The 15,653-nt window shown below is 45.1% G+C and overlaps 1 protein-coding gene across 1 annotated transcript in view; it reads left to right on the forward strand.

Annotated features, from left to right (window-relative positions):
• Positions 1–15,653, forward strand: part of NDEL1 (nudE neurodevelopment protein 1 like 1) — a 55,275-nt gene continuing 39,622 nt past the window's right edge. The window contains exon 1 of the mRNA XM_082861363.1: positions 1–99. The gene's annotated coding sequence lies outside the window, so the exon portion shown is untranslated. The remainder of the gene's footprint in view (positions 100–15,653) is intronic.

Below are 15,653 nucleotides of genomic sequence, written 5' to 3' on the forward strand. Positions count from 1 at the left end.
CACACTTCCTGTTGATTTCTATTTTGTTTCAGCGGCTTCAGCTCCGGCTGCTTTGTGCTGCTGTTGGTCTCATCAGCGAGGGCTGGGACACGGGACCAGGTACGTTGGGGTGGTGGGGAGTTGGGGGGTCAGCTTGGACAAGGTCTGGGCCAGGTGAGGGCCAGCTGGCAACACGCCAGAGTTGGGGTGGGGGGCTCCTGGTGGACCCTCTCTGTCCATGTGGTCGGAGGACTGTCAGAGGCTGAGGTCAGTTTGTGAAGTTGGCTGTGTCCCTGTGTGTGGGGGTGATACCAGGGGTTGGCTTTGGTGGTTTGGTGGTTTCCTGAAATCCCATCACCTTGATTTGGTTGTGTATTACCTGAGCTGCCCAGGTAGCATTTTTCTGGGTTGCAGAGAGACCTCCTTGGGTTCAGACAGGTTTATCTGAGGTTGACTGAGACGCAGCTGGTGTGCTGCTTGCAATTTTGCCAAGCTGACCAAGTTGGGGCTTGTGATTAAGTCTTGGCTTCTTGCCTTACTTATGGGCAAGTCACTTTCCTCTGAACCTGCTTTCTGGTCTACACAGTTGTAAAATGTCTCTGCTTTGTGGGATGTTTGTGATGCTTGAGCAGGACAATGATTGTGAAAGTGTTTTGTAAACTATAAGATGGCATTCTCAGGGTTTGAGGTTACTTTTATTTCATTTTCTTTGTTTTTTAAAATAAATTTATTTATTTATTTTTGGCTGCGTTGGGTCTTCGTTGCTGCATGGCTTTCTCTAGTTGCGGCGAGCGGGCTTCTCATTGCTGTGGCTTCTCTTGTTGCGGAGCACAGGCTCTAGGCGCGCAGGCTTCAGTAGTTGTGGCTTGCAGGCTCTAGAGCGCAGGCTCAGTAGTTGTGGAGCACGGGCTTAGTTGCTCCGTGGCATGTGGGATCTTCCCGGACCATGGCTCGAACCCGTGTCACCTGCGTTAGCAGGCAGATTCTTAACCACTGCGCCACCAGGGAAGACCCAAGCCATCTCGTTCTGTTGAGAAAGACTCTCTGATCTCCTGCCTGGAGGGTAGAATCCAGGCTGCCAGCATTCTTGGAGGGTCAGTAGGGGAGGGAATTTGGGGGTCTCATCGTTTGATATGAAGCCTTTGAAGAATCCTCCCTCCCTTTATCCCACTTCCCTTTCTAGTGTAGTGACAGCCTTTCCTTCTGGTGTGCCCAGTGTCCCTAGTTCTGGAGCTTCTCTGGTTTAGTTTCTCCAGAGGAGAAGCCTTCTCCTCCTGCTGGGCAGAGGGAGAGCTAAATGCCTTGGCTGGTCAGTTACCTGGACTGTGAAGTTTGAGTGCTTTGTAAACACACTGTGCTTTCAACAGCCTTCCTGTTTTTGGCTCCACCCCACCCCGTCTTCTGACATAGCTGGCACTTCCAATTTCTGGGCCTTTCTGCGGTTCAGAGGCACACCCTGCTTGCTTCTGGTTGGCATTCAGTTTCCAGCCTTCTCTGATGCAGTCCATCAGCTGCCATTCACCATTCTGCTTTCTGTCTTCCAAGTCTGTTGACGTCTGCTCTCCCGTACTCTGTCCTGATGGGTTTCTACCTTTTAAAATTTGTCCTGGGCTTCCCTGGTGGCGCAGTGGTTGAGAGTCCGCCTGCCGATGCAGGCGACATGGGTTCGTGCCCCGGTCCGGGAAGATCCCACATGCCGCGGAGCAGCTGGGCCCGTGAGCCATGGCCGCTGAGCCTGTGTGTCTGGAGCCTGTGCTCCACAACGGGAGAGGCCTGCATACCGCAGAAAAAAAAAAAAAAATTGTTCTGTCTTTTTTGTGATGTTTCAGGAGGAAGTGGAGCTATTGTATTCAATCCATTGTGGTAACTGCTATAGTTGTAGCATTTTCACTTGGACCAGTGTTGTCTGAGAGTGTTGGCTTCCTCACACTGTTACCAGAACTGGGTATTATCATTTGTTTTATTTTTTTAAATTTTATTTATTTTTATTCGTATTTCTTCAGTGAACCACTTATTTATGTTCATTGCTCATCTTTCTACTGGAGTAGGATAATTGTTAAATTGTTAACATATGGCCAGCTCAGGAAAGAGGTTTGTGGTCGATCCCTTATTTTCTTGTATATGTGATCTCAGAGCATAGGCTTCAGAAAACAGCAGTTCTTAATGACTATGTCAAGAATTTGATGAATTTTTTTCTCCTTTGGATTATAAAAGTAATCTGTGTTCACTGTAGGAAATTTGGAAAATACAGATAAACACAAAAAAGAAAATATAAATTGCCTAGAGATAGCCACCAGTTATAAATATATCCTTCCAGTCTTTTTTTCCTGTGGGTGTATACTTATAAAAGTGGAGTCATTTTATTTTGTATTCATGCTTTCGACTTACTAATCATAACTTGTTCTCATATTATTATACAGTGTTCTATTACATTATCATTCGTGGCTACCTGGTATTCCATTGTGTGGATATATGATCATTGATTCAGTCAATTCCCTTTGATGGACATTTAGGGTCTTACTGGGTTAAAATTTGCATTAACAATTTCCTCTTTTGGTCATGTCCCCATATAACCTTGTTTTCCACTGTGTATCTGCTTAGCAATTTCTTTTTTGGGGGGAAAGGATGAAGGTAAACATTAATCCTTTTCTGGTTAAATTATTACTCATTCCAAATTATACAGACTCAGGGAGATTTTTCTAGCACTTTTTTTTTCTGTGGGTCAGAGGGAGAGATGGGGAAGGGTCACTCTGGGATTCTCATTAAATTCCTCCACAGCTTTCAATTAGAGAGAAAATGATGAGGGGCAAAAGCACCAGGGAGGAGAGATGTGTGCAATAATGAGAAAAAAGAAGCTGACCAGGCAGGCATCTGAAAAAAATCATCCAAGAAATAATAACTTAAGAGAGAGAAAACCTGAAAGAACAAACTGGTTTGAGAGTTGAAGACCTGAATTTTTTCCCTGAGTCTGTCATTAAACTGTGTGTCCTTGGGCAGGTTGCTCAACCTCTCTGGTTTCCTCATTGGCATTCCTCATCTCAGGTAGCTTTCTAAGTTCTCTTTTATCTTCTGAGGTTCTATGAATATAGACTTTGTCACACTAGCTGTGTGATTCTGGACAAGTTGCTTAATTTCTCTGAGACATGGTGTTCTCAGCTGTAAAGCGGGAACACTAATAGCTACTTCATAGGGTTGTTGTAAATGGATGTGTGTAAAGCACTTATCACAGGACCTGTCCCAGATGAAGTATCCAATAAATGAAAGCTTTTAAAAAATTTTTTAATAGATATTTATTGGAGTATAATTGCTTCACAATACTGTGTTAGTTTCTGTTGCACAACAAAGCGAATCAGCCATGTGCATACACATGTCCCCATATCCCCTCCCTCCCACCCTACCTATCCCACCCCTCTAGGTCATCGCATATCACTGAGCCCATCTCCCTGTGCTATGCTGCTGCTTCCCACCAGCCAGCTATTTTACATTCAGTAGTGTATATACGTCAATGCTACTCTCATTTTGCCCCAGCTTCCCCCTCCCACCCCACGTCCTCAAGTCCAGTCTCTATGTCTACCTCTTTATTCCTGCCCTGCAAAAGGTACTAGGTTTATCAGTACCTTTTTTTTTTTTTTTAGATTCCATATATATGTGTTAGCATACGGTATGTTTTTCTCATTCTGACTTACTTCACTCTGTATGACAGACTCTAGGTCCATCCACCTCATTACAAATAACTCAATTTCGTTTCTGAAAGCTATTTTTATTGCATGCCAGTTGTTATGTAAAAGGAGGGCAGTTATATCATCCCACACCCTGTGTATTGGAAAGGAACTCTGTCTTCTTAAAAGCTGTTTCCAGGTTCAGTCAGCAGCTGGGACACATGCCAAGGGGCACAGTACAAAGTCACCACTGGCCTCGGATCTCCCTTTGCAGTGCATTCCTCCCTGGCACCTGGATGCTGTCCAGATATGGGTCAAGTAAACACCCTCTGCTCAACACAGATAAATAGGATGCGTGGATGTTGGTCCATAGGGGAAGCAATAGGAAACCCCACTTTCCAAATATAAAATACCCGGAAATGTAGCCGAAGGGGAACTGAACCCTAAATGATATGAATCACCAACGCGAGATGCTATTTAGAAAACGCTGACATCCTTTCAAACTGTGATTAATGAGCACGGAGACAGGAGGAAGAAGTCGAGGGTGTAGCTGCAGTTTTGCTGTTCGCTGCTGTGCCTTCTTGGATAAATTACCCTATTCTGTAAAATCAGGAGGCTGGATTCTATTTTTTTTCCCCAAAGGACAGTCTGTGTACTACTGGTGGCACGCACAGTGATGTTATGTGGTGCAGAGATGAACATTTGACATTTTTTTAAACTTTTTATTTTGTATTGGAGTATAGTTGATCAATGTTGTGATATTTTCAGGTGTACAGACATCTTTCTTAATGTATATATATTTATTTTTAAAAATTTTTATTGGAGTATAGTTGATTTACAATGTTGTGTTAGTTTCAGGTGTACAGCAAAGTGGATCTGTCATACATATACACGTATCCACTTGTTTTTAGGTTCTTTTCCCATATAGGCCATTACAGAATATTGAGTAGAGTTCCCTGTGCTGTACATAGGTCCTTGAACATTTGACATCTTAATAGTCATGTATTTAACTTATGAAATAGCAGGGAAAATACGACTAGCAATCAATTCTATAATTTCATAGATATGATTGTTTTTTAAAAAAAATATTTATTTATTTATTTGGGCTGCACCAGGTCTTAGTTCTGGCATGCAAGATAATTGTTGCGGCATATGGGATCTTTTTTTAGCTGTGGCATGTGGCATCTTTTAGTTGTAGTACGTGGACTCTTAGTTCCGGCATGTGGGATCTTGTTCTCCGACCAGGGATCGAACCCGGGCCCCCTGCCTTGAACCCGGGCCCCCTGCCTTGGGAGCTCGGAGTCTTACCCACTGGACCACCAGGGAAGTCCCCAATATGATTATTTTTTAAGTTCATTTTCTTAGAAAGTGATCTGATTCAAAGAAAAATTCAAAGATGAAAAGCAGAAATGGCAAATATCGTGAAGGTGGTAAAATTGGAGCATCAGATGTGGTGGGCAGAATAATAGCCCCCAAAGGTGTCCAGGTCCTAATCCCCAGAACCTGTGAGTATGTTACCTTTTATGGCAAAAAGGACTTTGCGGTTGTAAGTTAAGGATTTTGCGATGGGGGGATTATCCTGTTAAGAAGAGCTCTCCGATCTCCTGCTTGGAGGGTACAGGCTGTTGGCATTCTGGGAGACCATCAGGGAAGGAAGCTGGGGTCTCATTTGATATTCAGCCTTTGAAGTATTCCTCCTCCCTCTCCGGCTTCCCCCCTCTTTTTTTTTAAACATTTATTTATTATTTATAGTATTTGGCTGTGCCAGGTCGTAGTCAAGCATGGCATGCGAGATCTTCGCGTGGGATCTTTGTTGCTGTGTGCGGGATCTTTAGGTCCCTGACCAGGGATCACACCCAGGCCCCCTGCATTAGGAGCATGGAGTCTTAACCACTGGACCACCAGGGAAGTCCCCCGCTTCCCTTTATATTGTATTGATTCAACCTTGCTCTCCCGTATGCTCAGTGTCCCAGGTCCGTATGCTCAGTGTCCCAGGTCTGGAGCTTCTCTGGTTTAGTTTCCCCAGAGAAAAAACTTCCTCCTCTTCCCCCTGCTGGGCTGGATTATCTGGATGGGCCCAACGTAATCAGAAAGGTCCTTATAAGAGGGAGGCAGGAGTCAGAGAAGGCAATGTGATAACAGAAACAGCCACTGGAGTGATGCGGTCATGAGCTCAGGAACGCTGTGGCCCCTAGAAGCTGCAAGTGGCAAGGAACTGGTTCTCCCTGGAAACTCCAGAAGGAACCAGGCCTGCCAATACCTTTATTTTAGTCCCATAAGTCTCATTTTGGAATCTGACCTCCAGAACCGTAAGAGAATCAATTTGGGTTGTTTTTAAGCGCTAAGCTTGTGGTAATTTGTTACAGCAGCTTCAGGAAATGAAAACACCAGATGTTAGATGCACTTGAAGGCGGTTTATTCTGCAAGTTCAGCGATCCCGAGGCATAGCAAAGGAACGCTGGCAGGAATGAGACTGTTCTTGGTCATCTACCCCCCACCCATCTAGGACGGGGCTGACCCTGCCATCACATTGGGCAAACTGGCCAAGGAGAGGCAGGGTCTAAGCGCCCCGGGAGGGTGCGGGAACTGTTATCATCTGGTCCAACGTGCACATTTTACAGATAAAGAAACTGAGGCTCAGAGAAGGGAAGCAAAATCACCAATGATGGAGCTGATTCTCCAGAGAGGAGCAAACACCTGAATTCCTAAGGTGGAGGTTAGGGAAGATGAGCAGGCGGGACTGGGCTCTCACACCAGGGTGGGGAGCCCTGAGAAGGGGTGGTGCCTGCACCTTTGGCTCGAGGTGGAGGGTGGATCTTGCCACCCTTTGATCACCTCCTCTGTGTGTCTGGGCCTCTTGCTTTATATCTTTTTTTTTTTTAATTTATTTTTGGCTGTGTTGAGTCTTCGTTGCTGCGCAGGGGCTTTTTGTAATTGCGGCGAGCAGGGGCTACTCTTCGTTGCTGTGCGCGGGCTTCTCATGGCAATGGCTTCTCTTGTTGCTGAGCACGGGCTCTAGGCGCGTGGGCTTCAGTAGTTGTAGCGCGCAGCCTCAGTAGTTGTGGCGCACGGGCTTAGTTGCTCCGAGGCATGTGGGATCTTCCCGGACCAGAGCTCAAACCTGTGTCCCCTGCATTGGCAGGCGGATTCTTAACCACTGCGCCGCCAGGGAAGTCCTGTGCTTCCTCGAATATCTTTTTATCAGGGTTTTAACAACCATCCTGTCAACAGAAGACTTTCAAAAATGGTTGAAACAGCAACATGCTTGAAGAAAGGGCTCCTCTGCTCCCCGCTTATCCTGCCCCCAGCACTTTAATTAATGTCTTCTCTTCTGCCTGGACTGCATCCCTCCAAAGGGATGCTTCTTTTCTTTTTATAGAAGGGACATTTCTACTGTGATTAACAGCAAACCTAGGATGTTTTATTTCTGCATTTCAGCATTTATTTCTGCATTTCAGCATTTATGAATCAAAATTGGCTTCTGTGGCCAGGACTCTCCTGAGTAAAGCCCTTTCTCCTAATTTTGAGCAGAAGATATTTTCCATGTAGAGGCCCCCAAAACCCCCTTGTTGCAATTTTCAAAGTGGACATCAAGGCCTGTGTTGTTATTGTACAGGAATAGATGAAAACTAGCGTGAAATTGCCTCAGGTCCCATGGACTGTCATTTTACCATATTAGGTTATAATTATAAGTGGTCAGGGTATTGATCCCCTTATTTAGACAATGGTCACCAGACAAGTGACCCCTGGAGAAGCAATCCTTACATTCCAGATTACCTATAGTTGACATCCCACATGGTTCTATCAAAGTCCCAAATATCATTATGTCATCAGTTAATGGATATGTAGAAGATATGACATTTAAAAGATTGTGGGGTGGAAACTTTACACCTGTGGAACCAGCACATATATGTTTACTGGGGAGAATAACATCAGATTGGGCTAACTAGGGAGTCATAGCAGGAGGAATTAATTCTTTGGTTTTTTTGGCCATGGCATGTGGCTCGCGGGATCTTAGTTCTCTGACCAGGGATTGAACCTGCGCCCCTGGCAGTGAAAGTGCAGAGTCCTAACCACTGGACCACCAGGGAAGGGAATGAATTCTTATGATCTGTGCTATAGAATTAGGAGCCCTCCTACTGAAGCTTACCGACACTTGAGTGCCATGTCACTCTTGTCTCTGCTAGAGTGACTTGGCTGAAAGGCTGGGTTTTAAAATGGTCCTAAAGCCACAAACTTAGGAAAATCATTTGGAAAGAATTTTGAGGAAATGATCTTGCTTTAAGTTTGGATGCATTCCTTTTTTAAAATAAACTTAAAAAATTATACAGAAAAGAAACAAAAAATTATTTAATTCTGGTTAAAAATACAGAAGAGAAACAAAAAAGGAAGGACAGATGAGAGAAAATTACCTGTGATCTCACCTTCCATAGATGAGCACTGTTAACATCATTTTGGTATCTATCTTTCCAGACATTTTCTATGTAGAACATATGTATTTGTTTTACAAAAGTGGGATCCTATTATACATATTGTTGAGCTGCTTTATTCATCTGTTTCATTGTTAATATTGTTTCATACCATCATTGTTACCAACTATCTACTATTATATTGTGGCTATCACATAATTCCACTTAACTGATCTTTTCGTGTAGGTTGTTTCTAATTTTTTTGCCAAACAGTGCTTTGATGAGCATCCTCATGGATAAATCTTTGCACACATCCTTGATAACTTCTCTTCAGGTAAATTCCTAGGAGAGGCTAGATCGCAACGGCTGCATATTTGTAAGTTTCTGGCTCACGCCACTAAACTGTCTGCCAGGAAAACTCACACATGGGGCACCCACTTCGCACCGGACACGAGAGTGCTGGTTTCTCTGTGTTCTTGTCTCCACTTTGTAGTCTGATGTTTTAAAAATCTTATATGTTTGTTGGATGAAATGTAGAATCCCTTCTTTGCTTTGCTACTTTGAATGGTTTTGATTTGGAGCCAGGTGGAATGTGATATGTTTGTTAGCCCCCTGTGTTTTTCAATTTTGTCAATTACTCATTTTTTAATAGGGGAGTTTTTTAGTAGAGTTCTAAATGATAAAAGTGCTTTGATGAAAGAAAGAAAAAGGAGAAAGACGGAGCAGCAGAAGAGAGCAACGAAAATAACTCAGAACCTAACATTCTCTGCAAGTTTTTTATTCACTCAACAAATGTTAAGGGCCTACCACACGCCAGGTGCTGCCTTAAATGCCACCCTAAGTATAAAATATTGAAAAGTCCTGGCTGGCTCCTTTCCTCCTCAGTACTTACAACTGTCTGACATGCTAATGTTTCTTTATCTGTTTTCGGTTTCCATTCTTTCCCTTCTTTTCTGTAAGCTTGTTTTGTTGCCTGCCCAACTCTGGGGCCTAGAACAGTGCCAGGTACTCAGTTATATTCGTTTGATGGTTGAATTCATGATCTTTCATTCCTGGTAACTTTGACTCATGGGTTTACTGGTAATGGGAGTTTGGCTGAAATTGCCTGGTGACAGTCAGCTCAGGTTGGTAAGAAACATTCCATTTCTTCTAAGCCCTGTCATTTCATTAGGATGGTTTGGGAGTAGGCAAAACTGGTGCCACCTCGTCTGTGCAAAGGTGAATGAGCAGATGTCGCTTTTGTCTGGGGACAGTTACACTGTTTATGTAGGTGTGATGTCAGCAGCCCTTGGGGTTGCCAGGTGTTAACCAAATTAGCAGTGTTGTGCCATCCTATTCTGTGGATGTGGCTGTCACTCTGGGGTGTGGGTAGTGACCATGAAGGGGCTGGGGTGGGGGCCAGGGCTGACAGTGAAGACCGAAGCTTGGGGGAGTGGAGGCCCTGAAGCCAGGAAGCCCACGAGGCTGCAGACAGCTCCAGAACAGGAGGAAGTCCACAGTTCAGGTAGGCTTCTGGGGAAGAAATGGGGACGCTCCAAGAGATTCCTGGGGGCACGGCAGGATATCCGGGTCCATCGATAGGGGAAAGAGACTCTGGCAACCTCAGTTTGTCCCCCAGATGAGGACGAGGGCCCTTTCTTTCCTGCTACCAGTAACCAGGGCAGGACGCTGGCGGGAAGGCCTGTTGTTGCAGGCTTTACCTAAATTGTCCTCATTTTTCTCACCTGCAAGAGCCACTTGTCAGCGAGCTACACCTGGAGGCCCTCAGAGGGCGAAGCATCCTGCCAGGGCCAGAAGCAGGCCGCATTTTCAGACACCACAGAAAGGGAAGGAAGAGCAAGGAGATTTGGAACCTAAAACCCCTCATAACAAAGTCATCGTACCCACTTCCTGCCTTTCTGTTGACTTACAGCCAACTGGAGTTTGAAATTTAGGGGACAAATTCTATGGAAGAGCTGAGATTTGGGAGCCTGAGTTGCTTTGGGTAGTTGGTGAGCACTGTTTGCTCAAGAAGCTACCGAAGATGCGATAAAGGCAACAAATGGAAGTTCCTTTTCCCTTCGGTACAGGGATGCCATAGGCTGAGCTCTTGATGGCTGGCTGGGTCAAGGGTTAGGGACCCACCAGAAGTGGGCATTAAAAAAAAATTTATTTTATTGAAGTATAGTTGATTTACAGTGTTGTGTTAATTTCTGCTGTACAGAAAAGTGATTCAGTTGTGTATATATACACACACACATTCTTTTTCGTATTCTTCATGAAACCATATGGTTTATCACAGGATATTGAATACAGTTCCCTGTGCTATACAATAGGACCTTGTTGTTAATCCATTCTATGTGTAATAGTTTGCATCTGCTAATCCCAAACACGCAATCCTCCCTCCCCCACCTCCCCCCATCTCCCCTCCCCCTTGGCAACCACAAGTCTCTTCTCTGTCTGTTTCTGTTTCGTAGATAAGTTCATTTGTGTCATATTTTAGATTCCACATATAAGTGATATCATATGATATTTGCCTTTCTCTTTCTGACTTACTTCACTTAGTATGACAACATCTAGGTCCATCCATGTTGCTGCAAATGGCATTATTTCCTTCTTTTTATGTATATGTATTGTATATGTATTGTATATGTATATGTATATATGTATATGTATGTATATATGTATGTATGTATATGTATATATGTATATGTATATGTATATGTATTGTATATTGTATATGTATAGATATATATATACTTCATCTTTATCCTTTCATCTGCTGATGGACATTTAGGTTTCCATGTCTTGGCTAGTGTGAGTAGTGCTGCTGTGGACACAGGGGTGCACAGGAGTGGACATTTTTGAATCAGCCATGACCTGGTTATTATTCCTTATCTTGGAAGGGGAAATTTACCATCTGATTGAAGGCTCTGGCATTCTGTAGACCACCTAGCAAGTCATTCATTCAACCAATACTTACTGAGTGGCCACTCTCTGCCAGGCACTATGATGGAAAGTAAGATAAACTTCTCTATTTAAGGCACCTGCACATATTTTTACGTTCTTAATTTCACATCTCTGTTGCCCTTTATTTTAAGGGCTTCGACAGTTTTACAGCGAAGAATCCCCTGAGCATTAAGCCCTATTTTCCCTCAGGCAGCAGCCCGTGCCACACCTTATCCTCTTATCCTGGTGTGTTTCTTTATAGTACTTGTCATGACCTGACAGAAATAAATTTGTCTATTTGCTTACTGTCTTCTCCATTAGAATATGAGCTCCATGGGGGTGGGGTGTGCTTTTTATACTTATATGGTTGAAGCCCCAGGGCCTAGAACAGAACAAGCACTATAAACCCATAGCTGATGAGTGAAAGACTTTATTAAATCACTTCTCACCTCAAGGTCCAAGTATATAGTTTTTTTAAATTAAAAAAAACTAGTAGTTATTGTAAATTACAAAAGCAAAAGATGTTGCTTTGGAGATTGTGGATGCTATAGACTGAGATTTTTTAGTATGTATGTATTTATTTATTTATTTATGCCTGCATTGGGTTTTTGTTGCTGTGCACAGGCTTTCTCTAGTTGTGGCAAGAAGGGGCTACTCTTCGTTGCAGTGCGTGGGCTTCTCATTGCAGTGGCTTCTCTTGTTGCGGAGCATGGGCTCTAGGCGTGTGGGCTTCAGTAGTTGTGGCATGCGAGCTCAGTAGTTGTGGCGCACAGGCTTAGTTGCTCCGTGGCCTGTGGAATCTTCCCGGACCAGGGCTCCAACCCATGTCCCCTGCGATGGCAGGCGGATTCTTAACCACTTTGCCACCAGGGAAGTCCCTATAGACTGAGTTTTAAGTTTGGGGCTAGAGAAAAGTCATAATTGCTCATGATATAAATCCCAGTTCCTTTGTAACCTAGCATCACCTAAGTTCAGCCTTTCAGACCAGTGAAAAATCTCTCTATATGGTAATTTTTCTCAGAATGTGGGGCATTTTCCAGAAAGTGCTGTCAGTCTTGCATTTGGAGTTATTGCCACCAAACCATTGATTCATTTGCTCACTTGCTGCACTGTGTGGCTTGCAGGATCTTAGTTCCCCAATCAGGGATCGAACCCAGGCTCTGGCAGTGAAAGCGCCGAGTCCTAACCATTGCACTGCCAGGGAATTCCCTCTGTGACTTTCACTGAAGAATGTTAAATGAGTGTTTGCCAAGTGCCTGTTGCTGGCAGATACTAGAACAATCAACATTATTCCTGTGCTCAGTGAGCTTTGGTTCCTTGGGGGAGGTCAGACACCTCCATGACCAAAAGGCCGTGTTCAGTAAGTCTTCTGTGAACTATGCAGGGTTCTACATAGTTCCTTCCTCCTGAGAGGCTTTAGGTATCAGGGAAGGCTTCCTGGAAGAGGTAGCAATGAGTGAGACTTCAAAAGGCAGAGAAGAATGCAGGCTGGCCCTAGGGAGTAGCTGTAGCGCATCTGGCAGTGGAAGTCAACAAAAGGCCCAGAGAGGAAGGGAATTGTCCATTTGGGGTACACAGTGGAGGGTCTGATTAGACCCAGCTAGGTAAACTGCAGGACGGAGACAGGAGAAGTGGGTTGGAGTTGCTTTGGGAGGCCCTTGAAGGCCAGACTTCGTAGTGTGTATTTTATCACAAAAGCAGTAGGACGCCGAAACAAGTTTTGTTGCCCTTGATGCTCTGTACACAGTGGGATTTTAGAAAGGTTATTCTGATGGCGGTGTGCACTGCAGGGCTGGAACAAGAAATTTGAGGGAGAGAAGTTCAGGAAGGGATACTTTGGACTGGGGAGATTCAGGGGCAGATGACTGGAAATGTATTTGAGAGTTTATGAAGGGAAAGTCTTTCAGATTTCATTTCACGTGAGTGAAGTGAAAGCTGGGGAAGGGGATGATGAAGGGTGAGTTGACGAGGCTTTTGTGCCTTCCTGACTAGGGGAGTAATGACACCATTGGCAGAAACGTGAAACCCTTTCTGGAAATTTCAGCTGTGGCAAATGGAGAATCTCTTTGACGTTTAGACACAAAGAGCTGGAGGTGGTGATGGGAATCTCGTGGACGTATCCAGCAGGCCATCAGTAACTAGCGGGCCTCTGGGAGTCCCTTGCCCAGCTTGATTGATGCCCCTATAGCTTAGCAGAAAACAGTTGGTCAAAGAGATATGGAGATCAGACTGAATCAAACCTTTGAGGTGTCTGCTCCCCTGATTCACTAGCTTCTTCACGTGCCCCATCTCAGAGTTTTCACGGCAGGCCTGTCTGCACCGCATCCCCTTTTGTGAGTGTGTGAAGTGGCTGGAGTCCGCATTCTCATTGGCTGGAGTCTGTGTTAGTGTCCAGACCTCTCCTAAGGCATCTGGTCAACCCCTCCTCTTCCAGCGTTGGAACCTGGCCTCTGTTTCCCGGGTCTCAGAGTTTGTGGTAGGGAAGATGGGATGCTCTCAGGGACTGTGACGTTTGACCACCTTGGCTTGATCCAAGAAACACCTTGGATTGGGACCCATGCCTCAGCAAACCCCTTCCTAATGGTTTATGAAGGCAGAGGGTGGGGCAACCTTCACTCACTTTTCTACCTTCACAAAGCTGATTGTAACTTCTGTTCCCCTTAGAGGCTGCCTTCCATCTTTACCTCCACTTTATTTCTCTGGGATGGACAAACTGGAAGCAGGGAGTGGGAGAAACTTTGGAGAAAACTCAACCAACACAGAGGAGGGAGATCAGTACAGGGCTTTGATACCTCTGAGAGCCCTGCCAAGCAAAGGCCATTCATTAAGATGGGGCCAACACACCAGTCCTGACAAATACCAGCTCTGGTCCAGGCTGGGTGGGAGGGGTGGTGGCCTGGAAGATGATGCCCACATTTTCTGCAGGGCCTGGCCTGCCATTAGGTGACTCAGTGTGTTTCCCAGGACTTGGCAGGGACCAGAGCTGCAGCCTTTATTTGCTCTTGGGGTGGGACTGTTCCTTCTTGGCACCAGATGCACAGGAAGGCCTCCCTGCTCATCACCTCTGGGGCTCTGCTTTCCTGGCTGAAGCTGTGCCCTGATGGATGAGGTCACAGGCTTCCATGATGTCCCAGGTCACTGGGCTTGCACTAAGACCTGCTTGGGTTTAAACCTCAGCTCCCCGAGCCTCAGTTTTCCAGTATATAAAATGCATGTAATAATTTTAGCCTCCCAAGCTGCTTGTGAGGAAATGTATGTAAACCTCTTAGCACAGGGCTCTAGCCCAATAAGTAGTCGTTATTAATAAGTGGCCTCTCACGTTGCGGAGCACAGGCTCTGGACGCGCAGGCTCAGCGGCCATGGCTCACAGGCCCAGCCGCTCCGTGGCATGTGGGATCTTCCCGGACCGGGGCACGAACCCGTGTCCCCTGCATCGGCAGGCGGACTCTCAACCACTGCGCCACCAGGGAAGCCCATCCCCTTTCTTGAGTGGCAGTAGAGTAGTGGTTAATAGTGTGGTTTCTCGAGTTAGATAATCCAGACTAGGTGGGTTTGAACCTTGAGTCCTCTTTTTTCTAGTTAAGTGACCTTGGGCAACCTCATCTTACTGGGTCATGGTCTCCTCTTTGGTAGACTGGGAATAATAACAGCACCTATCTCATGGGGTCATTGTGAGAATTAAATTATGCAAACCAAGCATTTAGCACAATTGCCAGTACATACAAAAGGAACAACAAAAGTGTACTACTCATTATTATTATTATGATCTTTTCAGAGTCTAGTTCGAGGTGCCATCCTTCCCACAATCCCATTAAGTACTTCTTTGATTTTCATTGATTTGGACACCTCTTAGAATCTATCTTGCACTGCTCCTGTTTATGTCCATGCCCTCAAAAATATAACTGGACCTCCCAGGCTCACCTTGTTCTCACCTTGAGACCTTACACATTACTGTGTCCTCACAAACCCAATCCCAAGAGCACTGACATCAGAGAGAATTATGTTATACATTACACAGCAAAAGTTCCGAAAATTGTTTTAAAAACAGCTCTATTTCTTCAAGTTTTCACTCCCTAAGCAGTTGCCCATCCTCCTCTATCTCAGCCAGTTCACCCCGCCCCCCCTTCTCCAAGTCTTCTGGAGGGGAATATGTATAAATAAAATGGATTCCCTTAGTTGGGGGCCCAAGGGAATGAAAACACATACATACGCATATTTACATGAATAAATATACGCTTAGATATATAAAATATACAAGTGGAAATATTTATATTCCCTCGGTCCCCTCAACGAGTCCAATCATTCATTCAGCAAAGATGTGAGTTCCCACTTTGTGCCTGGGACCAAGCCATCTGCTGGGATAAAAAAGGAATGAGGCTCCGGTTCTCATGGAACTTACATTTTTACTAGAGGAAGACAGGAAGTAGTATAAAATTTCAGCTAGTGGGAATGCCGTAGAAACAACAGAGGTGTTCGTGAGAGGGAGTGACGAGGGGGCTAGAATACGCCTGAATTGGGTGGTCGAGGTGGACTCGGAGGTGGAATCCGAGCCGAGGTTCTTCTTGTAAACTGGAACACTGAAACAAACACTTGGCGGACTTGATGGCGGAAAACCGGGAGGCAGTTGTCATCCGCGGTGATGCCACCTTCCCGAACGTAGAGGCTTTTTGGGGAACCA

The sequence above is a fragment of the Leucopleurus acutus genome (genome assembly GCF_964270905.1).
Source record: "Leucopleurus acutus genome assembly, chromosome: 19".
Lineage (NCBI taxonomy): Eukaryota > Metazoa > Chordata > Mammalia > Artiodactyla > Delphinidae > Leucopleurus > Leucopleurus acutus.